This window comes from Periplaneta americana, chromosome 2 (genome assembly GCF_040183065.1).
Source record: "Periplaneta americana isolate PAMFEO1 chromosome 2, P.americana_PAMFEO1_priV1, whole genome shotgun sequence".
In the NCBI taxonomy this organism is placed as follows: Eukaryota; Metazoa; Arthropoda; class Insecta; order Blattodea; family Blattidae; genus Periplaneta; species Periplaneta americana.
In genome coordinates, this window is record NC_091118.1 from 134,727,331 (window position 1) to 134,753,340 (window position 26,010).

General features: G+C 37.2%; 1 protein-coding gene and 1 long non-coding RNA gene across 2 annotated transcripts in view; one reads left to right on the forward strand and one right to left on the reverse strand.

Annotated features, from left to right (window-relative positions):
* LOC138694591 (uncharacterized) overlaps positions 1-26,010 on the reverse strand; it is a 210,131-nt gene that overhangs the window by 12,119 nt on the left and 172,002 nt on the right. The gene's annotated exons all lie outside the window — the stretch shown is intronic.
* The window catches only part of LOC138694586 (putative ankyrin repeat protein RF_0381), a 40,834-nt gene continuing 19,052 nt past the window's right edge, over positions 4,229-26,010 (forward strand). Inside the window, exon 1 of the mRNA XM_069818457.1 lies at positions 4,229-4,543. The gene's annotated coding sequence lies outside the window, so the exon portion shown is untranslated. The remainder of the gene's footprint in view (positions 4,544-26,010) is intronic.

Here is a 26,010-nt window from a genome sequence, read left to right on the forward strand (position 1 = left end):
CGACTTCTCTGGATTTCTCCCCTCAGTCGCAACTGCTTTACTTCCCCCTCTCTGCTGCGGCCCAGCATGTCGCCGTCTCTCCTCTCCTCTCTACGCCGCGCGCCACCCCACAGTGCTCCGTGGAGCTCGTCTCGTCTGCCGCGCGCCCTGCCCTCTTGCGGGACGCGTGATCGAGTCTCGACGTGGCTGTCACAATATTTTGTTAAATAATGCCATAGAACTATGAAAAAAATATAGTATCATTCCCAAAATGGGAAAAACTAGCCATAATATTAAAATTATCACGAAAATACCTTTCCTTGCCCTACCTTAAAAAGTCTCAACACAGATTCATACTTTGACTTATTTCGACTTATACTAAGCCCACACAGGATTTGACTCCCTATATATGGGGTCAGCAAGATTACGGTCTTCTTCTGAAATAGCACAGGATTTTCACGAAGAATAAAATCAATGCTTTGGGCGTGTAGGCTGTTTAGTAATCTAAGCAACGTTGAAGTTGCTCTCGCTTTAGTTTTTGCATACACCGTGGTCGGCGTTTAGTTGCCAGCTGATTGGCAATAATTAAGCGGAAGAAATAACTAAAATAAACTGAAACTATAAAGAACGTACATTTCTACAAATCTGGCTTTTTCAGGTATAGCTCCCGTAAAGCTGACTTGAATAATTTCAATGTAAAAATTGTTCCAGGGCCAAGTATCGAATCCGCGACCTTTGGCTTAGCGCGCCAATGCTCTACAGATTGAGTTGCCCAGGAACTATAGACTACTAGACTGCAACAGAAACATAAAACCACAAATTTAAGTCACAAAGGAAGTGTGCACTCAATGCTGGGTTCTAGCGTTCTGTCAACAAACTTGAGATACATGGATATAAAAGGGGAAAATTGAGCCGGAAGTAGCTCAGTCAGCAAAGCGTTGGCGTGCTCAGCCAAAGGTCCCGGGTTCGATATCCTTTTTCCTTTTCTGGAGACGAATCAAGCTTGGAGAGCTTTAACCCTTAAAGAGAGGGGAAATGGGAGGAGAAATTTTAGGTACGCGAAAACGCGTCCTTGCAAAGGGAGTTGGGAGCTGAGAGAAACTGAATATGTGAGCTCCAAACCTGTTTGCCACTTGTCTCACTCCGGATTTCGCTCCTCCACTGAAGGAGCTCTAGAAAGTGTTGAAAAGGAAAAGTAAAAAAATTGACGTAACCTCTTAGATACTACATCCGGAGGGAGAGGGATGCGTTCGAGAAGCTGACTGCAGGATGGAGAAACAAATTCCGGAAGGTATAGGTAAGTCTGCAAATTGAAAGGTACTTTGTCCTTTCGCAGTGCAAGTGGAGTCGTGTAACAGGTGTGATGTTCGAAGGCTAAAGCCTCGTTCACACTTTTCAAGTAACTTGAATTCAAATGACATGGTTTCAAGTAACCTGAATTCAAGTCGCAGTTCAGACATATTCAAGTTATTTTGTTTTCAAGTAGGAGAAAATGGCGTCGATGGAAGTTGTGCAATTAGGAATTTCTGTAGTAGCAAGTCTCCATGCCAGGGAAATGATAAATATATTGAATAAATGAAAGACGCATTGTTCAGTATCGGTTAGGAATTAGATTAGTAAGAGAAATACATGACCATTGACCATTACAATTGGAATAAGTGAAATCTTCAAGCAGATTTAATAATTCATGTAAATGTAATAAAATACAAGCAGGTCTGATTTTTCATAATTGAAAATGATTATTTTAAAGCACAGTTCCCATAAAAATCTATCATCCACATTGAACTATGCCTGTTTCGGCCGATAAATGTTATCCCTTCAAGCAACACTCTTCTTAATCTCTCCTTTCTTCCTCACTTCTCTATCTACAGTTTAATGTTTTTAAATTGTCTTGCATATCTCATCTGTGTCCACATTAAAATCTCTGCTGTTCAATTTTTCAACGAACTCTTCCTTCCGTGGCAATTTCCTTTGAATTTCTGTCACGAAACTTAGCAGTTTCCATAATCCACAGGCCTTAGTGAGTTTTTTACGATTTCAGAAACTCAAATATATATATTTGGTCATTATTTCACTTGCTATTGTTTCTTATTATTTTTACGTTCCGTAGAACGGAAAAACAATAAGCCGTTAATTTAACGCTCTTAAAACAGCTGTTAATTTAATTATTAATAAGTAATTATTATTAAATGTTTGGAAAGTCTTAGTGGGGAAGGAAATATAGGTCCGTGGCCCATTTCTTTCAGGGCTCATCCCGACATTTGTCTTAGCGCCTTAGGAGAGGGACCAATCAAAACTGCAAATTTTATACGCAAAATTGGACGCCTTCATGTCCGTAGCGAGGGGAGGTGGTGTCATCGGGCGTGGTCATGCAAGTTACATTGTTTCGTGAACTAACTATTGATAACATTAGCATTCGGCTGTGGCTCGTAGTTTTATTACAGTAAGCATTTGAAATTCTGACATTTTTACCAAGGATCCCGAAACGGGTGCCCACAATCTGTGCGGGGAGCGAGATATTCTACTTTAAAAGAGAATATGGGTAAGATTTTTTTTTTCAAAATAAAGGAATAGACGTTCTGTGCTCTTCAAATCTAAAGACGTCTGATGAATCCCCAGGGTTCCACATAATTCAATAAAAATACCTAACAAAATGTCTGTACACAAACCGAGCTGGAACATAAACTTAATCCCCTCCTATAGGCTCACACTTGTCATATAATTTTGAATCTTGTTTCTTTCGCGAAAGTTGTGAATTTTTCCTTCGATGATGTTTAGTGGTGTTCCCATTTCTTCCTCTATCTTGTTCCATGCACCTGTTTTCTTACCTCGATTATTATAATCAGCCTGTTGTTTTTTCCACAGACATTGATTTCAGTGGTACAATTCAATTAATTTAGAACAGCAATCGTTCGATCACGGTACCGCACTTAAGCCTCTTTCACACGTTTCAAGTCACTTGATTCGACGAACTTGAAAAGTGTGAACTATGTTTCAAGTTGACTTGAAGTCAAGTAACGGCTTGAATTCAAGTTTCAAGTGAAGTTGGATCCGTTTCTACTTTTTACTTGACTTGAAAGGACACTTGAAACAACTTGAAGAGTGTGAACGTCACTTGATAAAACTTGAATTCAAGGAGAAAAGCGTGGAAATTTAAAGTAACAGGTGTTTTAAGAGCGTTAAATTAACAGCTTATTGTTTTTTTCCGTTCTATATATATATATATATATATATATATATATATATATATATACAGCTACTGCCGTCTTCCTGTGCCAATCCTCCAAGGCTTCTGTCTTGTGCGTCTTAAGTCCTCAACCCCCTTTTGTGCATGACCTCCATTACTTCGTTGTCCCAAGTAATTTTTTTTTCCGTTCTACGGAACGTGAAAATAATAGGCAACAATAACAAGTGAAATAATGACCAAATATTTGAGTTTCTGAAGTTGTATAAAACTCACTAAGGTCTATGGATTATAAAAAACTGCAAAGTTTCGTGACAGAAATTCAAAGGAAACTGCCAAGGAAGGAAGAGTTCATTGAAAAATTAACAGCAGAGATTTTAACGTGGACACATGAGATATGATAGACAATTAAAAACCATTAAACTGTAGATAGAGAAGAAGTGAGGAATATAGGAGGGATTAAGAAGAGTGTTTCTTGAAGGAATTACATTTATCAGTCGAAACTGGCATAGTTCAATGTGGATGAAAGATTTTTTGTTTTTTTTTTTTTGTTGTTGTTGTTTTTTTTTTTTTTTTTGGGAACTGTGCTTCAAAATAATCATTTTCATGGTAAATCAGACCTGTTTGTATTTTATTACATTTACATGAAGAATTATTAAATCTGCTTGGAGATCTCAGTTATTCTATTTGTAATGGTCAATGGTCGTGTATTTCTCTTACTAATGTAATTCCTAACCCATACTGAACAACGCGTCTTCCATTTCTTCAATATATTTATCATTTCCCTGGCATGGAGACTTGCTATAAAAATTCCTAATTGCACAACTTCCATCGACGCCATTCTCTCCTACTTGAAAACAAAATAACTTGAATATGTCTGAACTACGACTTGAATTCAGGTTACTTGAAACCACGTGACTTGAATTCAAGTTATTTGAAAAGTGTGAACGAGGCTTTTCTGTTATTGTGTGTGCGACTGTACGTAAGTCGCAGAGGCATTCTCAGAAGTTTTTTGCTGTTCCAACCGATAACAGGAAACATGCATATAGGAATATAATATTTTATTTGATGCTGAATACACTGGACCTTGACGGGGCACTTCAAGCGGATTTGATTTGTGCTGGTTGTGTCGTAACGTTTGTGCCCTAGTGCATACCAAGCTTTAGGTACGATCCTTATGACTCAGAGTGGAGGGGGTTATACGCCTACGTGCCGACGAGACGGTGGTGAAGTGTTGCTGCTTCAGTTTGTTTCGATTGCTCAATCGAGGAAGTCATTCGGAAGTAGTGCGAAGCATAAACATCGCCACCTTTCTAGATTGTTTTGCTGTCTGATGGATTGCTGGCCGTAAAAAGGAAAACAGCTTCAGTAATTCTAGAAGTAAGTTTCATTTCGAAATATATTTTAAATTGTAATTTATGTATTTTATTTTCTTGTTCTAAAGAGTATACAGAAAGTAGTTCAGTGCGAGAAAACATTCATATCAAGATTTTCACGAAAATGTAACTTCTTTGCACTTTGTTGGTAATGTGTAATTCTGAAAATTTGTATACAGTCCTAAACCAATGGTTCCCAATTACCCAATTACAGAGGTCTCCGGATCTCTGTTTTCCAACAACCAAATCAAGGACCACATACTTTTGAAAATGTTGATATTTAAATGCTAGGTACCTAAGCGAAAAAATTTTTTGGAGGAAATATGACTTGGAAAAAGAGAGACAAACTTAATTTCACTAACTTACAAGTGAACAAAATATATCATAGGCTATGTCCTGCAATACTCAACCCAACTATTTTCAGAGAAATCATGCCTTTTGTTGCCTGAACAATCTTTTGTACATCCGGTTTAGTACTTTATACCACTTTTAGTTTCATATCTGTATCAACATCGTGACGATTCCTACGCTTGTTCTTCATATACCTGTACCATAGGTACCGGTAACTAGATTTCGAAATGTTTTTCTATATAAAGGTGTGTGGGAAGAAAGAGAACTACGCAATTTATTTTGAAAATTTTAAATATGATTTCTTACAATCAGGGAAAATCATCACCCAGAACTGATAACCCAGAATTAATATAGTTTATATTTCAAAAATTAGTACCGGTATTTATTCAGAAAAGCTACACCGAAGAAGGCACAATTTTCTTTTGCTTCATTGACTTATGTGAGATATATAATTGATAAACGCATGGTTTTAGTCTGCAGTCACAAATACTTTCAACATGAAAATAGTTTGATACCGGTACTTATAAATTCTAATGTACTGTTGTGGGGTCCCCCACTTGTTTCAAACTACCAAATTTCCGAGAGGTCCAGGACGAATTACAGGGGAAATGATCAGTTTCCTTAGCATTGCATGCTGGACATCTTGGGTGATATATTCGTAACAAGTGGGCAAGGAGGGTTACAACAGTGCATTAGAATATAGGCCTACAAATAATGAAAGATGGGAGAGTCCCAGTGAACACAACATAATTCCTGAATATCCAAGGCAAAGTGCAGTTGCATCCTTTCGATTACTTACAGTGCATGACTGTCAAAACACTTGAATAAAATTAAAATTTTTTCTTCACCAATTTGTTCATTGTGAAATCTTCAAAAAGAAATAGATCAGAATTGCCCACTGTGTGGGTAACCGAGTATCTTCTCTGTTGTACGTTGATGACTTCAGTTTATATTACAGCTCCCGATATCTTCCGTCCATCGGTCGACATTTGCAGCTGGTCATCAACGTACTATCAGAATGGGCTGTTCGCAATGGCTTTAAATTCTCCACTCAGAAGACGCAGTGTGTCCACTTTTACAACCAACGTGGACTACATCCACATCCCGAATTGCGTCTGAATGGAGTGGAATTGCAATATACAGACACTGCGAGATTCTTGGGCCTTATCTTTGATTATAAGTTAACGTGGGAGGCGCATATACGTGATTTGAGAAGGCGTTGCGAGAAATCCTTAAACATCTTACGCCTTTTGTCAGGGGTCCGATGGGGTGCAGACCGTACAGTGCTTTTACGCCTTTACCGAGCTCTTATTCGATCAAAGCTGGATTATGGGTGTTTTATTTATGGCTCAGCAAATAACTCTAAATTACGTCTTTTAGATACTGTACATCACCATGGGATACGACTCGCTACAGGGGCCTTCCGAACCAGTCGGATAGCGAGCCTGTATTGTGAAGCAGGAGAACCATCACTGTATCGGCGACGTCATATTTTATTGTGCTCATATGCTGTTAAGCTCCGCTCGCAGCCTGAGCACAACTCTTACGACTCTTTCCATCATTCGTCTCTTTACGGCCGATACAGTGAAAATCCACGGAGACCTCGTCCAGCAGGTGTGCGGTTTCGTGAACTGCTCTCTGAGCTGGATATACATCTACCATCAGTCCGCACACTGGAGTATACCACCACTCCACCGTGGATTATGCGACGTCCCATGTTTGATATAGGTCTGAGCCGCTGTTTTAAGAATTTTACACCAGCTTTTGTTTATAGACTTCGTTTTAGTGAACTTTTATCCCGATATCCAAATTATTCATTAATTTTTACTGACGGATCCCGGATAAATGATTGTGTTGGTTGTTCCTTCGTTACAAATGGAGAGATATTTAAATACAGACTAAGCCAATATACAAGTGTTTTTACTGCTGAACTCTATGCTTTTTACAGAGTTTTATTGTTTTTAATTAGGCAACCTCGGGGCAGATTCCTTATCTGTTCCGACTCTTTAAGTGCCATCCAGTCCTTGCAGTCTTTTAATTGTGATGATCCGCTTGTCTTAAGAACTCAGCAGCTGCTCCATACTCTCCTTTGCTCTGATTATGAGATTGGAGTAGTGTGGATTCCTGGCCATGTAGGGATTGCAGGAAATGAGGCCGCGGATGCTGCAGCCAGGGCTGGCGCACAGGATGGCTCTCTGGTATATTGGCGCGAGAGGTGGCAGGACATTCGAAAATACTTGAAATCTAAAATTTGGTGGCAATGGGAAGGAGAATGGTCTGCACAAGAGGGAAACAAATTACGAAATATAAAGAATACTGTTAGAGTTTGGGATTCGTCTACAAGAGCGTCGCGACACGAGGAGGTTTTACTCACCCGGTTGAGGATTGGCCATTGTCATCTGACACACGGCCATCTCCTATGTGGCGAACCTCAGCCGGAGTGCGATATGTGCCATGTTCCACTTACGGTGGAACACTTTTTATTGCGTTGCAGGAAATATGACCATGCACGGAGGCAATATGGAATTCGGCCGACATTACGTGACGCTCTTGGAAATGATTTTAATTGTGCAAATGCAGTTCTGAGATTTTTATCAAATACAGGTTTGGATAAGGTGATTTAGTTTTTTATTGATCCGTTTTACTCATCCTCCGGACCCTTTACAGCCGGAGGTTACATTTGTTGTTTTATATTTGATTTTACATTGTTGACATTTCGGACTTTATACATCCGAATATTTTATATAATTTTATGGTTTTAAAATATGATTGACAAGTTATCCTCGGTGGCCTTAGTTTTATTGTTTTATTTGTTCGTCTTGAATACCACCTAGTGTGGTAGAATTGCTCACTTTTATGATTCTGTAGAAATCACCTTATGTATACTGCATTTGTGTGCCTCGTTTTATCGTGACAACGCTTTTTAGTTCTTTTAGCACTCTGATTATTATATTATTTATGTATTTGTTAAATTAATAATTTTAGATAAGGCGCAAATAGCCATAGTAGCTGACGCGACCTTCTTAAACACTGCTGCTGCTGCTGCTGCTGCTGCTGCTGCTGCTGCCGCCGCTGCCGCCGCTGCCGCCGCCGCCGCCACTGCTGCCGCCGCTGCCGCTGCCGCTGCCGCTGCTGCTACTGCCGCTGCTACCGCCACTGCCACCGCCACCACCACCGCCACCACCACCGCCACCACCACCGCCGCCACCACCACCGCCACCACCACCGCCACCACCACCGCCACCACCGCCACCACCGCCACCACCGCCACCACCACCACCACCACCACCACCACCACCACCACTACTACTACTACTACTAGATCAGAATTATACGTCCAACCCTTTCCTTTAAATTCACTGTGTGAAATATTGGAGTTAATGATTTTATTGCCAAGAATTCAGCATTAGTTAACGACAACAAGACACAATATTTAAAAAAACGCACTATTTCATGGCACTGTTCGAAATATTGTAGTATAAAAAACAGTTTAAAACAAAAAATAGTTATTTATGACTTATGAGACAAGTTCGTAAAGGTTTTCTTTTTGGCACGAGTATAAAGTTTGTGAACGTCTCGTTTCACAAACACACAAGAGCCAAAAAGATGACTTTACGAATGTGTGTTATACAGGGTGGGGCATAGGAACCAAGTGTTTTTAAAATGATCATAAAACAGTTAGTTTTTGTTTCAATACATTTTATTGGTAGAATAACGTTTGTGAGAACAAACCATTTCAATTATGAGCGGAAAATTACATCTGGCATGTGATGTCCGTCTGTGTTGACGCATTGTTAAAGGCGCTGACGAAAATTCACCTCTATTCTTTCCAGGAGATCTCTGTTGATTTGAGTGATGTGTTGACGTACTGTGTCCTTTAATTAATCTAATATTCGGGGCTTATCCTCGTAAACACGTGCCTTTAGGTACCCACATAGAAAAAAATCACGTGGACAGGTCAGGGGACCGAGGGAGCCATGGAACATCACGAAATCTCGAAATGAGACGATTGGAAAACAGGAGGCAAAGAACTGCCATTCACGCTCTGAAGATATGCGCCGTGGCCCCATCTTGCTGAAGCCACCCATCTTGTTTGGGTGTAAATGTAAATCGCCATGCAAAATCTGTCTTACCGTACGATTGCTGATTCCAAGAGCAGCTGAATGTCTTCGAGCAGAGCGGCCTGGGCTGCGCATTATCGCTTGTCTGACTGAAAATTGTCTGGAGTACGCACTCTGTGTTGGGGGCCGGGCGATTTATTCTTCAGTATTGCGCCTTTTTTTTTTTTTAACCCAACATAAGATTGTGTCACGCACGGGAACAGAATCATTGCGATTAATATTGACTCTGTAGCAAAACTCACGTCTTATCGAGCTCACCGACTCGCCATTTCTAGCAAAACAATCATACGCAAACATGCGTCCAATGCTCCATGATGTCGACTACAGGTGAAATGCTATGAGCCACGGAATGGACTGTCACATGCCGCACGTCTCTCCCTTTCATAATGACTGAGTACAAGCCATTCCAAAAACACTTGGTTCCCATGCCCCACTCTGTACAATGTTTTTTCTACGATAGCACAAATTTACATTAAATAAATATCTCAAGTTGTTTGGTACTGTATTCCAACATCTATTTGTTTAGTCAACTGTCCGAAGAGAGGCTGGAATCTCATAAGTGACACCAATAAGGCATCACTCATGAGCAGTGTTCCTTGTGTAAGGATTTTTCACACGAAAAGGGATGTAGGGATTTTTAAAAATAATTGCAAAATGTAGGGAAATTTAATGTGTGTTTCTTTCTTCCTTTTTCATTTTTGCCTGCTTATTACTGATAGATAATTAAGTTATTTAGTACTCTTAAAACAGAACAAGAAACCTAACATACTGAGAAACTCCAAGCCTCGTGATCCGAAATAGCTAATGTTCTCTTGTTCTGTGGGTACAATCGCATTCACTTTTATGCATAAGCATTAAGTATTCTTGGCTTTTATGAATCTCTCCCTCTCTGTCTCTCACTCACAACCATACAATCACACAAGGGCTTCTCTGCTTCTCTATTCACAAAGTCAGTTACAGACTAAACTACAATCATTTTGTATCATTTCAGAATTCATTTTTTACTTAAATTTGTTAATTTGGGACTTATGAGAAATGCTTGTTCTTTGAACAGTTTTAGTTACGCTTTTACCCAATTTTCCTTCACCACAAAAATCGCCATAAATATTTAAAGTTTCCAATTATGGAATATTAGAAACAAATTGAGGAATGCCAGCAATATAACTCTCTATTCATGTTTCAAAATTTGGCGAAAACTGCTAAAATTTATATTTCTCACTCAAATGCTTCTGTGGAACGCATGTTTTATGTTGGGGTCTGACATTGAAACAATCAATGAATGAATTATTGACCAACACTATGTCATCACTTGTGCGTATAAAATGAAACGTGGACAACATAAAAACATTTTGCTATGACTATCCCCTAACACAAGAAATGCTTACGCTATTTAATGAAAGTATGCATAAACGGGAAAAAAAAGAAGCGACGAAACTATTGGACTTACAGAGTGTGAAAGAGAGGTGGCAAATAACGAGGAGACCCAATTTAAATTGTAACTGTAAGTAGAAACTTTTTTTAAATTTATCACCTAATTAATACACTGATACCAAATGGAAGCGTTGATCTTTCATTTGACGAACGTAGGGATTTTTTACTTATTGCGGGGATTTTTTTTAAACGTCTGTAGGTATTTATGTCTGAAGAGCCTGGCACCTCTGCTCATGACACAACTAAGTCAGGAGATAATCGGGTAGGGTCGCCAGTTCCTTTCTCCCTCCATTGCATACATCGCTGACTAGTGACATATTACCCTAGATCATATATGTAACAGATAACTCCTCGCTACGTTAAAATCGGCAGCACTTTGAAGAGAACAACCGCCAGGATCGCCACCCGTCCGCCGTAAACGAACACGAGATGGCAGCACAGTCGCTAATGCAATTCAAATGGGAATTATAACGTGACTCCTTATGTAACAACTAGATGGCAGCGTAGTAAACCTGACAGAAGTTGTTAACCTCAAAGCCTATAATCCCGACATATCTGTTACATATATGATCTAGGATATTACACAAATCAGACTTCAGATGTATGCGAAATGAACGCCTGATAATATATATCAGCCAGAATCTCTATCAGAGGTAACTCCAACAGTGTGTATGTTAATACAAGTGTCCGACAAGTCCCACATCAAAACACAGGATACGTATATTGGACAAGAATCTTTTGGCATAATTACGTGTGCCTGTATCAGATACACCAGATTTTCAAGCTGTTTTTGCTAGAGTCAATGTACATTGGGGAAGAATAACTGTTAAACATAATTATTATTCATTTATTAAAAATATATATAGACCAAGTTCTTTACATGTTAGAATTGATATAGGCACCGTGCACGGGTCTGGGAATCGTACTGGTGGCGCCGCGTAGTGTCTCAGTTCCTAATTAACTACAGGATCGCATTCATTCACTACTCATGTATGAGTTAGAAATTACATGCGGCTGTCTGCCGATTAACAAGTTGTAATATTAGTGAGAAGGGATTCATTCACTCACAATGTTCTGCCCAAAGGCACGTCTTCCACTGCAAACCCAGCATTATTTAGTCTTTCCTATTTTCTGCCTTTCTCTTAGTCTCCGCATATATATATATATATATATATATATATATATATATATATATATATATATATATTAATGTCTATTATTTGATATTTTCTTCTGTCCCGAACTAATATTTTTATTAATAGGCATGCGAATAATGAGAAAGAAATGAAGAGGAGTGATTTTTCTTTATTAAAAGCAGAAGTCCGGCAAACGTCTGTTACTCATCCACCTTACCAAGTATCTCTGGAAGTAAGTGCATGTCCCCCAAAGTTTATACTGTAATACTTTGTGATTTATTATTATTATTATTATTATTATTATTATTATTATTATTATTATTATTATTATATTATTATTATTATTACTTATTCGTGATTTTTTCTCCAATCGACCTTTTTATACATTGACGGTGAAATATTAATACTGTAGCACTTGCCCTTGCCCGGCAGGACTTGGAAGCTTATATAAGCATGTAGCTGCGCTTCATTATTACGTTAAAGAACAAATTAGACAGTTCCAGTAGGAAAAGAGAAATATTCTAAGGGAAGGAGAATTAATGACCTATTCCCGAAAAAAGAACTAAGATTCGCCGTGCGGCTTCTCTTTTAAAATTAAACAACTTAATTAATATTCCATGTCCTTTACGTAGAATAGGCCTACTGAAAGCAGAAAACAGAACTGAAGTGTAAGGTGACTGTAAATATGTATTTAATTGTTTAATACACACAGTGGAAAGTTCAGTACTGCTAGAGGAGTGCAAAAATGTACCTACAGAGTTCCTTAAATATCAGTGTAGCAGTTTGGCATTTAAATCGTATTTGAGACAGTTGAATGAGGGTGAACAGTCATATTACGAAAACATTGATATACTTATATTTGATGTCATGACGTGTGTAATATTTATATGTGTATAATGTGTCTATAAATTACATATTTTAATGTGATTTAAATTCTAAAAGTAGTGTTAATTACACTTTCTGAATAATGGGCGACTGCAAATTCGCTAAAACACAGCACACATGAACAATATCATAAACATACTACCTATGATTGAGGTTCTGGCTGGTCAGAGGAAGAACAATATTGTTTGTATGCATATGAAGTTTGACTAGTGTAGCTATGTAGCTATGTATGCAATGGAGGGGGAAAGGAACTGGCTACCTGCCCCATGATCTCCTAGTCTAGTTGCCTCATAAGTGGTGCCTTGTTGGTATCACTTGTGAGGTTCAGACTTTTCTTCGGACAGTTGACTAAACAACGTCAACATACGGAGGTAGTTCAATTGATAGTTGTGTAAAATGTTCTATATATTTTAATTTGTTGAATGCACCTTTCGACATGAATTCGAACACTAAGTATTTTCGACTTCTTCAGCTGTTAATCTGCCATCATGCAGATACGGTGGAGTAACAACAATGACCCCTTTATCGGAGAGGCTTGTTTTTATTTCGGGCAAACCTTACTTCATCGCAACCTTCTAATAGAGTCAATAATCCGCAATCAGTTGTTATGAATGTGTTACTCGATCTTCCACCGTAGGATATAGATTTGAAGGCCACCATTTTTGATCCACGTTGAGTGAGTGTTCCACTTTAACTTCAATACAATCAATTGTCACACTGCATTTTGGGTACTTTCTTTTGAATATTGCAGGCATTGTTTTCTGAATACTTTCTCTGCTAGACAAGTACACAAAATTAGCCATTGTGGATGTCAACAACATTAAAGTGGCGGTAAAAATACATCATATTATATAGTTGTACGATGAACTCCGAACATCACCCTTATAGCAGAATATGACAATCCAGTTTTCATTTTAATTAAAAATAATATAAGTAGATGATTTTCTTTACTCTGTATGATTGTGTTTTAATTGGCAGCAATTTTAACAACAGATTAAAAACCACAAATGTCACTCCGGGTAAGTCTCGTAGTTCTGTCTCATCTCTTATTGAAGAATAATCTTGGGAACCTTGCATTTCATTGAACACATCATTTGTTCCTGAACTCTTGTCATAACATTTATGTCACTTCAGTTCTGTATGCAATGGAACAGACGCTTGAGTAGACAATTCACACAATTCAATTGTGACAGGAAAAACAAAATCACTAAGAATGGTTTCATTTACTTCTGCCTGTATGGCTACTTCGTTTCTCGAAATAACGTTTGTTGAGCATTCACCTTCCATAATACTTCAATTCTTACCTTTTCTTCTTCTTTTTGCGTCTCTTTCGTATCTTTCCGGAGCTAGTTGAGATGAGGCAGCTTTTTCTTGCAATCTTGTGGGAAAATACTGGGAACGGTATGCTGGTTTTGGGGATGCCCTGATCTTGTTCCCAATAAAATGAATATTGCAAATTCTTGTTGCGGGTGTTGGTTCCCAAGATGAACCATCAGCATTGGAATACTTTAAAAAAATAGATATATTTATTTATTGTTGCTAATATTATAAATAATATACAGTATAATTATATAAAGGACTCAGTAATTATGTACTATGTTTTTACTTTTAAATATAATGGCATATACAGCATTGAAATTTAAATTATAAATTCCCGTCGTTGTTCACTTAATGGTTAGTTATAAACATAATATGATATGCACATTCTATTTTTTTTACATTGATATATATATAATAATAGGCCTACTATTATTACAAGCAGTGTAAGTCTACTTATTTTCGTCTGCGTACTGCTTGAATCCTTATTAGCGTCGTTCCGCTTCAGTTTTCTGTTTTGCGAATGAATAAAAACAATATCGGTTGGTGTGTTCCTATAAGCATTACTGCACCCAAGAACACAGCAATTTACTTTACCTTTCCGCTTTTTAGAGTCATCCATATTTCTAATCGTTTAACCTGAGACATTAAATATATCCATACGCTTCAAGACAACTCTATCTCTCCTGTCCTGCAGTTTCGATACGAAACAGTTTCGTGATATAACCTGTTCCTACTGTTCCAAAGGATGTTACAGGTCTCGCAAGCAGGGATTACCGACGGAAGGAATGCGAATCAAACACTGCGATAAGGAAGAGCGGGCGACAGGAAAGGTCACGAGGTAACTTGAATAATATTTAAGAGTACAGTCGAAAGAGAAATGACATCGATAGAAACCATGGTGGAAACATAGTAGAGGTGTGGGACAAGCTGTGCGTGTTTTCGTTCAGTCTGCGCATGACGTCACCTTTACTGCAAGCCGCACTCGAATGACACAGTCAACATAACAGATTGTTGATGGTTAGATCTGCGTCCATAGATTTAAATGAATAAATAAAAATCATGGTTTGTGTATTCAGTAAATATTGACAGTATAGGCTATAATAGGGTCTACCTTGAAGTGATAACATTATAAAATAGTGAACAATAAATTAAATTCAAGAGTCAAGAAATAATGTAATACGGTAGTGCAACGTTAATAATTGCCTTCTGTAATATACACGTACTTTTATAATAATTATAATACATTATGCTACAATTATGCACAAAATTAGGCCCATATATGACACAAATTATATTACACATGAATTCAAGTACAATAGGAACTACCTTGAAATGATAACGTAATAAAATTATGATCTATTACATATTAAACTTAAGTTTCAAGAAACAATGTGATATGGCAGTGTGTCATTAATAATATGCCTTCTGTAATATACACGTGGTTTTATAATAATTACAATACAATGTGTAATAAATATATACTTACTTAGATCTATACAGTTATTTATAACATACATTGTTTTGTACATGAATTCAAATACTTTTGAACCTTCATTAACATATGTATATGAATTTCTTGGAATAATTTGTCATTATAGTAAACAAATATTTTTATATATTCAGGCTATTGGAGACATAATATAGTCTACTACATTATTTACCTTATTATTCCACACACGACATAATATAGTTTCACCATTATAAATCCCACTCTGTTAAGTAAATACTTATTCTTATGCAATCTTTTTCATTTTCTTTATAATATTTCTCTTTGAAATTCCAGACATTTTTATTATTTTATTAATTTCTTTAATTCTAATAAATGTTCTTGTTCTAACCAATGTCGTAATTACTTCTGGCGGAAGAGGAGAACTCATTTCTGCTTCGTTTTTCATGGCAGAATTAACCAAATTTAGTCTTTTTTATTATAAATTTCTCATGAGAAACAGAATCTCCGTGCACATCTGAGAATATACTTCAACAAGCATGGCAACCAATTGTAGAGCCTTAGAAGGAAGAATTAAGTTTCCACGGGACACTGTAGTAATCCAGTCTTTTTGATTAGCAGAAGTTGACAATTTTGTGGGAATTCCAAGATTCGGGTATTGCTCCATATGTTTTGATGCAGCATATCCTGCAATATATTTGAATCCTTCCTGGGATATCCGCTGTCTTGCAGAGATTTCATATATTTTTTCTGGGAGGCCTATATTTTCTTCAGGATCTCGATCGTTGGTAAATTTAACCGGTTTCAGAATGCGTTTAAGAAATTCTGCCGTTGCACATAGTTCTTTCTGCAGATTATCATTGACTTCTGATTGGCTTGTACTAGGACCCACTATTAATGCCTCTTCTTCCGAAAGCAAATCGGAGGTGTTTTTGTTCTCACAAAACTGAGATAATGGATTTCGACCTAGTATGTACCACTTCAGTCTGTTTAAAATCTAAAGCAGAGGGATGATCGTTTGTTCTACCCATGCTTCTAATTTCCGAAAAAAAGTTTTCTACCAGATCTTGGTTAAGTTTTCTTGTGATGATGTATTCAATTTTGTACTTGTACCTCTTTGCCTCATACAACAATGTTAATGATTTATTATTTATTAGAATCCCCTCCTGATAAGGTAATTTCCTGTTTGCTTCTCCTACTTCAACTGTGGTCACGAAGTCATTCATTTCTGAGAGTATAATATTCTGATCTTGAAGGTTTATTCCGTAACTATGCAGCCCACGGTGGGTACCGAATTTAGAAACGGTATTAAATAAATCAAACCAATCATTAGTTAATTTTATTGCCTTTGAAGTTTCTTTCCATTCATTTGATCTCAACAGCTAGTTTTCACCACACCATTTCAAAGCCTTTGCAACTCTGTTGGAAAATAATTGTGCTGCCAAACTAACCTTTTGTCTTTGGGTACCACGGACACTTAAGTGTAACGGAGTTAACTTGTAAGCTAATTTTGTATCAGAGGACGAGGATGCACGTAAAAGTTCATGAATTGGTTCTGATGAAATGTCCAATCCGTTCAAGTTGAAACCATGATCTAGAAAGTGATTCCTGTGTAATTTCAATAAATGTGGAGCGTCTGAAAAAAACAAATATTTCTCGAGTTGAATCATTTGGATTAGGAAAACTGCAATTTAGTTTGGTAGAAATTTTCAAATCACGCCACAATTTTCTGTTACTTCCACCTAAATCGCTAACTGTGGCCACAACTTGAAAACCACTGCCTTCTAACTGGCAAATTATGTCTGTTAGGATTTCTTTTGTCATTGTCTGATCATATTTATAGTATACGGGCTGCCTCTACCTTGCACTGCCTTATGAGGTCCAATTATTTGTTCTTCCCTACTGTCAAAAGAAACCTCATTTAAATACATTTCATCAAATGCTAATACTGTTACACGATCTAACTCCGACATATTTGTAGCTCTCGCCTTCATTAATTTTAAGACATCATGAAGTACACCTTCCTCAAGCGATAATTGCTTTACTGCCCATTTTCTCAGAGTTGACAAATCAGGTAACGGGTAATTTAATTTTGTTCTTAAGTATCGGTATGTTTTTGGACTTAGGTTTCGAAGTGTTATTGCAGTACCGTAATCTTCTACAAACCATTTCACCCTACGCTTTTTACTCAAAAGGGCATCAATTTGCCCAATAGTGAAAAATGGTTTCAAAATTTCAGCCACTTTAGATTTAACTTCTGTTTGTCTAATGTTTTTCAATGAAATTACATTCTCATGTAATTTTCTTTCGTCTTCTTCATGTTTCCTGTTGGCAGCTGTCAATTCCTTAATCCTCGTTTGTAGAGAGTAATTCTTCTCTTCTAATTCTTGAATTCTTTGTATTAGTATTTGGCATTCCTCTGTGACAGTAGACTCAGTGGCTCCGCGATTTTCCATTGTTACATTAGTGCTGGATGCTCCTGTTGCGCTGAAGTGAAAGAAAGTTAATAGGTACAGTAGCCTACATGCAATTAGGAGCGTATTTAGGCCTCGGCAGACTAAGCAGCTGTCTAGGACGGCAGATTTGAGGGAGTGACTTTTAAGCTATTACTGTTAATGTTTTATATGTTTTTTAAATTTTATTCATAACTCTTTTAAAGAGTACATGAACTTAAACGCACAATGAAAAGGATATGAATAACATTGACAACAATCAGTTCAAATTATGTATTGTAATTAATGTCTAGTTAGGTTTATTAAAGAAACTGTACTCAACGCAATGAGCTGCGATCGCTGTCTGCAGTAAAGATGACGTCACACGCCTCGGCCGCTATCGCAACAGCATGCGCAGTCCCACACCTTTACTATGTTTCCACCATGATAGAAACAGTCTTGCGTTGTGATAGTTACATTACGACTTTAGTTTGTTCCATTGCATGTGAATACGTGTCTTGTATCGCACGGTATTATTTCATTCGTAAACATATGTTGCACGTTTAATTAGCTTCGAATTTTTCTCTTGCTACGTTCTTTATTTCCACAGCGATGTCCTCATTTGTTCATCTTCTTGGAAGAGACAGTATAAGTCGGAGGCACCGATTTTGGCAGATGACCTCGATGACATTTCCCGTAGGCGAGCTAATATTGTTTGTGTAAGCTGCGAGAATGAGATGCGATAACATTCTGAGTCGTTCATATTTTCATAACAGCAGCTCATATCAATTATCCTTATTATGAAACACACCACGGTACAGTCCTACTCAAAGAATACCTTTAATAAATGTAAATGACTTCCGTTCGCAATGATTTTACAATACGTCTCCTACATTTTCTAAATTATATTAATTCTTAATTAAAAGGAAAAAGCATTGCATTGCGCATATATATAATCCTACCCTTACCAGATCAATATACAAGATTTGTCCAGTAATAATCTAGGGATCGTCTACTGGTGGTGCGACAATTCAAGTTAATAAAATTACGATTCTTCTTAATAATCAAAATATAATTTGGTTAATTGGGTAAAATTGCATGCTGCAGAAGTTAGATTTATATAAGAGTATAATAAATATGATTGTAATGGATATTACAAGGGCAATAATTTCTTCAGACGCACATTGTGAATAGAACAGAGAAGAAAGCATTTTAAAATATTCGAAATCGTACAAAATATCGGAGAAACCAATTTTCCCTGCACAAATTGCACCAATTGAAAAATATAGTTACCATTCACAATAAATGCTGTATTTTATGGATTCTAAAAAGTTGTTTATTAATCTAGAGGTATTGGCTGATGACTATATTAAATTCCACCACAACATTCATTCAGAATATGTATAAATTACACTTTGGATTTTACTAAATGTATAGGCCTACTATCAAAAGGTGTTACATACCCCCTTAAATACTACATGTGTTACCTGTGCGATATCTGATGTTTAATTTTTTTTAAATATAATTCATAGTACTGAAACTGCCATATTGAATTCGCACAAATTGTATTATTCGTAATTTTCGTCTCGAAAACCCCTAAGATATCTAATTTAATTTTTGACCCATTTTTGTCCCACTCCACCACTTTAGGGACAAAGTCGGGCTAAATAATACCTTATTCATATTCTGTGATCGCAAAGATCCCCAGATATCGACTTTCATCGAGATCGGATGACATGAGATTTCTCACTCCCTTCTGCCTTTTCATCAGTACCTTAGGATATGGTATTTAAAAAAATCTAAGAATGTTTAACCAATATTGTAGAGAGTAACCTTCATTTAAATTTTACGTCTCTAGTTAAATATAGTTTAGTGAATTTTTAAAATCTTCGACTTCTTTCTCTCTCCTGTCTGCTCGGAAGTTAGAAAAAAAAAAAAAAAACTGAAGTTATTTCAAGGGAGTAGCCTACATGAAATTGAATTTTTTTACTTTCCTTATACATTTTAGAAACAATTCTGAGAGAAGAGATGAATAGTCTAACCCAATTTTATGAGTGAATCTTGTTTTAAATTTAAAGGCTGCACGTCTGCTGGTTAAAAAAAATAAATCGGTATAATTATTATGATCATTACTGCCTCCCATTTTCCATCCCTTAATGTTCGTATTTCGTAAAACTCAGTCTTACCTATTGACTAAGGATTAACATATTTCCATATACATATATATTTCCATATATATAACAGATTATATTTTCATTTCGTACAATATTCTGGTCACGAGACATAATCATGTACTTTGTCTTTTCGGGATCTACTACCAAACCTATCGCTTTATTTGCTTCAAGTAAAATTTCCGTGTTTTCCCTAATCGTTTGTGGAGTTTTTCCTAACATATTCACGTCATCCGCATAGACAAAAAGCTGATGTAACCCGTTCAATTTCAAACCCTCTCTGTTATCCTGAACTTTCCTAATGGCATATTCTAGAGCGAAGTTAAAAAGTAAAGGTGATAGTGCATCTCCTTGCTTTAGCCCGCAGTGAATTGGAAAAGCATCAGATAGAAACTGGCCTATACGGACTCTGCTGTAAGTTTCATTGAGACACATTTTAATTAATCGAACAAGTTTCTTGGGAATACCAAAGACACATATAGACTACTGTAATATTTGTTTAGTTTATGGAGGTGTCTGTCCAGAGTGCACAAATACTCGGGCGTGCATGTTTACTCTTATGTCCTACCCATTCCACTGCAACAGAGATAACAGCCGATCTTCAGCGGTGAGGAACTCGCCCTCCAGTTCACATAAAGAAAATCTATCTGCCAAAATCCCTGGCGCGACCTTATATTTCCATCGGCTCGCATCTCTCCCCCCCCTCGGTGTGCCTACATACACACGTCAAAACAGACAGCAACGACACCATTGCTTTTCGGTAATCGTTCCTTGCGCGAGCTATGCAGTGCTTCAGTGATTACTACAACGTTTCACATGTTTCCAAGTGATAAACAGTTCAATTTCTAAACAGTTTTCCTCTTCTTTGTTGTCTGCAAATGCCACGTGTAGCGCTATCATTGACCTCCAATCGAAAGTAGATATAATATTACCCATGTTCCACACGGTCTTCATGGAACATTAACCTATGTAGGATCTCGCAATTTAATTGTACGAATCAAATTTCGTAATAAATCTGATATTAATTATTAGCTGTCCATTGATGGAGAATATGTTCATGGTGCCCTAACATAGTGTTAATTAGTAATATACCGCGAAAAATATCATCGGCTGTCATCGCTATTAAACTCTCCTAGGGTTATATGCATTATTTTTACTAAAATCTATTCATTTTGAATTCTAGTTATTTACTGTACTCTTAACAGTAATCTACGAAAATGACTTTCGTTGTCATAATACACTGAATAGCTGATTTAAAGACGATTCAAGAGCTTTGAAACATGTTCCCGAAGCAGATGAGAGGTTGAAACAATTGGAACACTTGGAACAGTTGGCACTGATGTTATAAACATATTCTTATGAAACTGTTTCTTTGAAACTGTTATTTTGGAACAGCTTCGTTCATGAAACAGTTACAATCGAAACTGTTTCTTAAAAAGAACAGTTTATCCCACTCTAAACAACAGTTGCCACCAGAGGAGCTTGCACGGTGCCTATAATAACGGCGATACGAGCTGCTGATTTGTATAAACAACGACTGACAGCGTTATCGCAACTCATTCATGCAATCGAAACATTTGGCTCGCCTACTAGCAATGCCATCGAGGTCACCTGCCAAAATCGCTGACTCCAACATCACCAATTCCATCGACGCTAAATAACCCAATAGTTCAGTAGTTGATACAGCGTCGTTAAATAACCTTATAAAATAAGACAAGGATGAACAAAATGAACATTATAAATTCGAGACTCTACTGCGAACTGCTACACACACAATTGTATCGTGGGAACGGCATTGCGACAGCCCTATCTTGACACTGAAGTAAAACAGACCATGTGTACAGTATATTGTTGTCCTCGAGAGTATTGTGTTGTTAGTTTTTAACACGGCTGCGTTTGATATTATATATAGTGCTTGATATTTGTTCTTTGTGGGAGTCACAACAGCAAGACTTTCGTAGAACCAGACAAGAGCAAAGCGGGCAGCGAGAGCAGAATGAGAGGCAAGTGGTAAACGCAAAGGTTTAAAGTGACGCACTGCAGCTGGCTTTATGGAGCACAGAAATGGGTGTGTTGTTTTGTTGCCTTACCCCAGCCAAGAGTTTTAGTGTTCGATTTCGCGGCTGTGGAAATGTGTCTTGCAAAAACTACGAACTTTCACAACTTATATTAAGGCGACGTGCTGCCGAGTTGTTGTATTCCTACATCCTGAAATTTTACTTCCGTTAGGTATTGCTAAATATGTGTGCACAATAATTATTGTTCTCAAATTTTTATGTTGAAAAATGTGCCCAGTAAAATTATATGTTTTGTTTAAAGAAATTAACATTTTTAGTAAACATTTATTTTCTTATTGAATTTGGTATTCCCAAGAAACTAGTTCTATTAATTAAAATGTGTCTCATTGTTAGTGAAACGTACAGCAGAGTCCGTATAGGCCAGTTATCGTCTGATGCTTTTCCAATTCACTGCGGGCTAAAGCAAGGAGATGCAAGGATACTTTTTAACTTCGGTCTAGAATATGCCATTAGGAAAGTCAGGATAACAGAGAGGGTTTGCTTGTCTATGCGGGTGACGTGAATATGTTAAGAGAAAATTCACAAACTATTAGGGGAAAACATGGGAATTTTACTTGAAGCAAGTAAAGCGATAGGTTTGAAAGTAAATCCCTGAAAGACAAAGTATATGACTATGTCTCGTGACCAGAATATTGTACGAAATGGAAATATAAAAATTGGAAATTTTTCCTTTGAAGAGGTGGAAGAATTGAAATATCTTGGAGTGACAGTAACAAATAATAGAAATGACACTCGGGAGGAAATTAAACGAATAAATATGAGAAATGCATGTTATTATTCGGTTGAGAAGTTTTTGTCATCCAGTCTGCTTTCAAAAAACCTTAATGTTAAAATTTATAAAACAATTATATTATCGGTTCTGTATGGTTGAGAAACTTGAACTCTCACTTTGAGAGAGGAACAGAGGTTAAGGGTGTTTGAGAATAAGGTGCTTAGGAAAATATTTGGGGCTAAGTGGGATGAAGTTACAGGAGATTGGAAAAAGTTACACCACGTAGAACTTGTCGCATTGTATTTTTCACCTGACATAATTAGAAACATTAAATCCAGACGTTTGAGATGGGCAGGGCATGTAGCACGTACGGGCGAATCCAGAAATGCATATAGATTATTAGTTGGGAGACCGGAGGGAAAAAGACCTTTGGGTAGACCGAGATGTAGATGGGAGTATAATATTAAAATGGATTTGAGGGTGGTGGGATATGATGGTAGAGACTGGATTAATCTTGCTTAGGATAGGGATCGATGGTGGGCTTATGTGGGGGCGGCAGTGAATCTGTGAGTTCCTTAAAAGTCGTAAGTAAAGTAAAATAAAGTAAAGTAACTAAGTAAACATTTATTTGGAATTCACATAAAGATAATACATTTTCTAAACGTCTTAAATAAGCAAAGACTCCCTTATAATGAATTTTTTTTTTTTTGAGTTCACTGCCCAACATATAAAATCACAGATTTATTAATAATAATCGTATGTTGGCCTATACATGTATACAACTTTTCATGCACAGACCTCTTGTAAATATGTGTGCAAAGTTTCACTGTTATACGTAGGCCTATAGCTATTCAGAAATATTTTTTAGCAAGTTAAAATTAAAAAAAAAAAAAAAAATTAATTTGCGGTAAGATCGCTCACTTTAAAATCTATAATAGGCCTATGCATTCTGACTACAATAACCACTTATATGGGACAAACTGAATTTATAACTTAGAATAAAAATATCGTGGTGAAATCTTCACTACAATATTCCTCAATAGCCTATGGTCCATTGGCTAGAGCGCTGCACTTATAAACCTGTGGAATGTATGTAGATCCGGTGTACCTTGTACCTCCGTTTATAACTTATGTTGAACAAGCCTGTGGTCCAGGCAACAAGGCTTTCCCCCGGGAGCCCCAGTTCCCCTGTGGCATCCCGACATCATCATCATCATCATCATCATCATCATCATCGTCGTGAGTGTAGCATAGACCTGGCTCCTATGGCGCATCCTGGGCTACGACTCGGTCGGTAAATTGGTCTACACAACTGGCTTCATATGGGTAAATGAGAGCAGTCAAGTAGCCGCCATTAGTGAAAAAAAAATATATATTTCTCAAGATTTTTGGCACAGTATTTAAAAATTGAACAAAATGACCAAAGTTGGTTAAAACTCAGTAAGCTTCCCCTTAAATCAGTGATGACCACGTTGGATTCACGACCTTGAAATCATGGGAGATATTAATAATTATGAGTTGTTGCTTATCACTCGACAATTCCGAGTTCTAACTCGCATGTGTATTAATAAACATACTTATCTCTCAATCAGTCTGGCACTGACCTTTGATCCTTGAGTTACAACTCTCGATGACGCAACAGACGAGAGACAAGTCACTATTCTATATCAATAAACGTTACCTCTCACTCATATAATTGAGTTTATACTATCAACTTTCTGAGTTAACTGAATAGGTGACTCAAAGCGGTTGAGTGAAGTTAAAAAATCGTAATGACGAGGTATATTATTGTTGTATAACGCAGAAGAAAAGGTATAAACATCGTAGACAAGCATGTAAACATAGTTACAAAGATTTGTACAAATTTAAGGAGAACGTACAGTGACTGGCGCGGAATTTCTTGCAAGATTCAAATGGCAGAAGAGGAAGAGCTCTCGATAATGAAATGAAAATGAGCATTTTCTTACTATTTGTGGGCGATCCAGGTTTTCAAATGGGCGTTCAAGAGGATATGGATATTTCCCATGGTACCGTGTCACTTTTCATTTCATTGTATTCCATAGATCTTGTGTTAGCATTAAAGCTTCAAGATACGAAACAAGAGTTAAACAATTTTTTGGTGAGATGAAGTGAGGCCGAGGATTCGCTATAGATTATTTGGCATTTGCCTTACGTTTGGGGAAACCTCGGGGGGGGGGGGAAAAAAAAAAAAAACTAACCAGGTAATCAGTCCAAGGAAAAATCTAACCCAAGCCCGAGTGCAGTTCCTGATCAGCAGCTAGCGAGTCTGCCGACTAACGTAAGTTACCCTGGAGTAGGTTATTTTACGACGCTTTATCAACATCTCAGGTTATTTAGCGTCTGAATGAGATGAGATGTGATAATGCCAGTGAAATGAGTTCGGGGTCTAGCATCGAATGTTACCCAGCTTTTGCTCAAATTTGGGTTGAGGGAAAACCTCGGAAAAAAAACCTCAACTAAGTAACTTACCCTGACCGAGATTCGAACCCGGGCCACCTGGTTTCGCGGCCAGACGCTCTAGCCATTACTCCACAGGTGTGAACTCAGTGAAAGAGTGTAGACCTACTCACAATGTACAGTAAAGATTTCTAAATTTTGGAATATATTTTTACATGATGTCCTTCTATGTACCCTAGTCATTATCCTTATAGCTTTCTTTTATGAAACAAATTCTAACTGCTGGGAAGTTGCCGATTCTTTGAAATTAAAAGCATTTAATTGCGTTCAATTTCCAACAACTGTCCAAGAGTTACAGAATGCAAAAAGGAAGTATTCATTTCCTGACGCCATTGAAGCTGTGAATTATACCAATATTTTTATTTAAAAAAAATCAACATGCCGATGAGTATTTTAGCAAAACAAAAAGGTGTTGCGAGCCTTAATGTACGAGCTACCTGCAATGTCAAGGAAGAATTCACAAGCGTGGATAATTATTTATATATTAGGCCTATATGGAGAAATTCGGATGTTTCTAGAGTAATGATTGGCAATAATGCCAATGCACTTCTTCTAGGTGATATGGATTATGGAATTCTGTGGTTCCAAGGCAAGACATGATATTTAAATTTTTGTTGAAAATGAGATTTTGCGATAATGTGTGCATCCTGCTGGTATCTTTATTGTGGCAAAAGATAACATGTATATCTCTATTATTTTTTTGTCTAATCCATTGTTATGAAACACGATTCCTACGATTTTATAAGATTGTTCAAATTATATCTGTACATGCTCGCTCTTGAAAAGTGAAAGAAATAACATAGAGGCCTAACACATTTTGCCTTGGAGCCACAGAATTGCTCCTTGGCTTATTACTTTACCATCACTCCAAAGAAAAGAGCCTACAATAAATACATACCGGTAACGAAA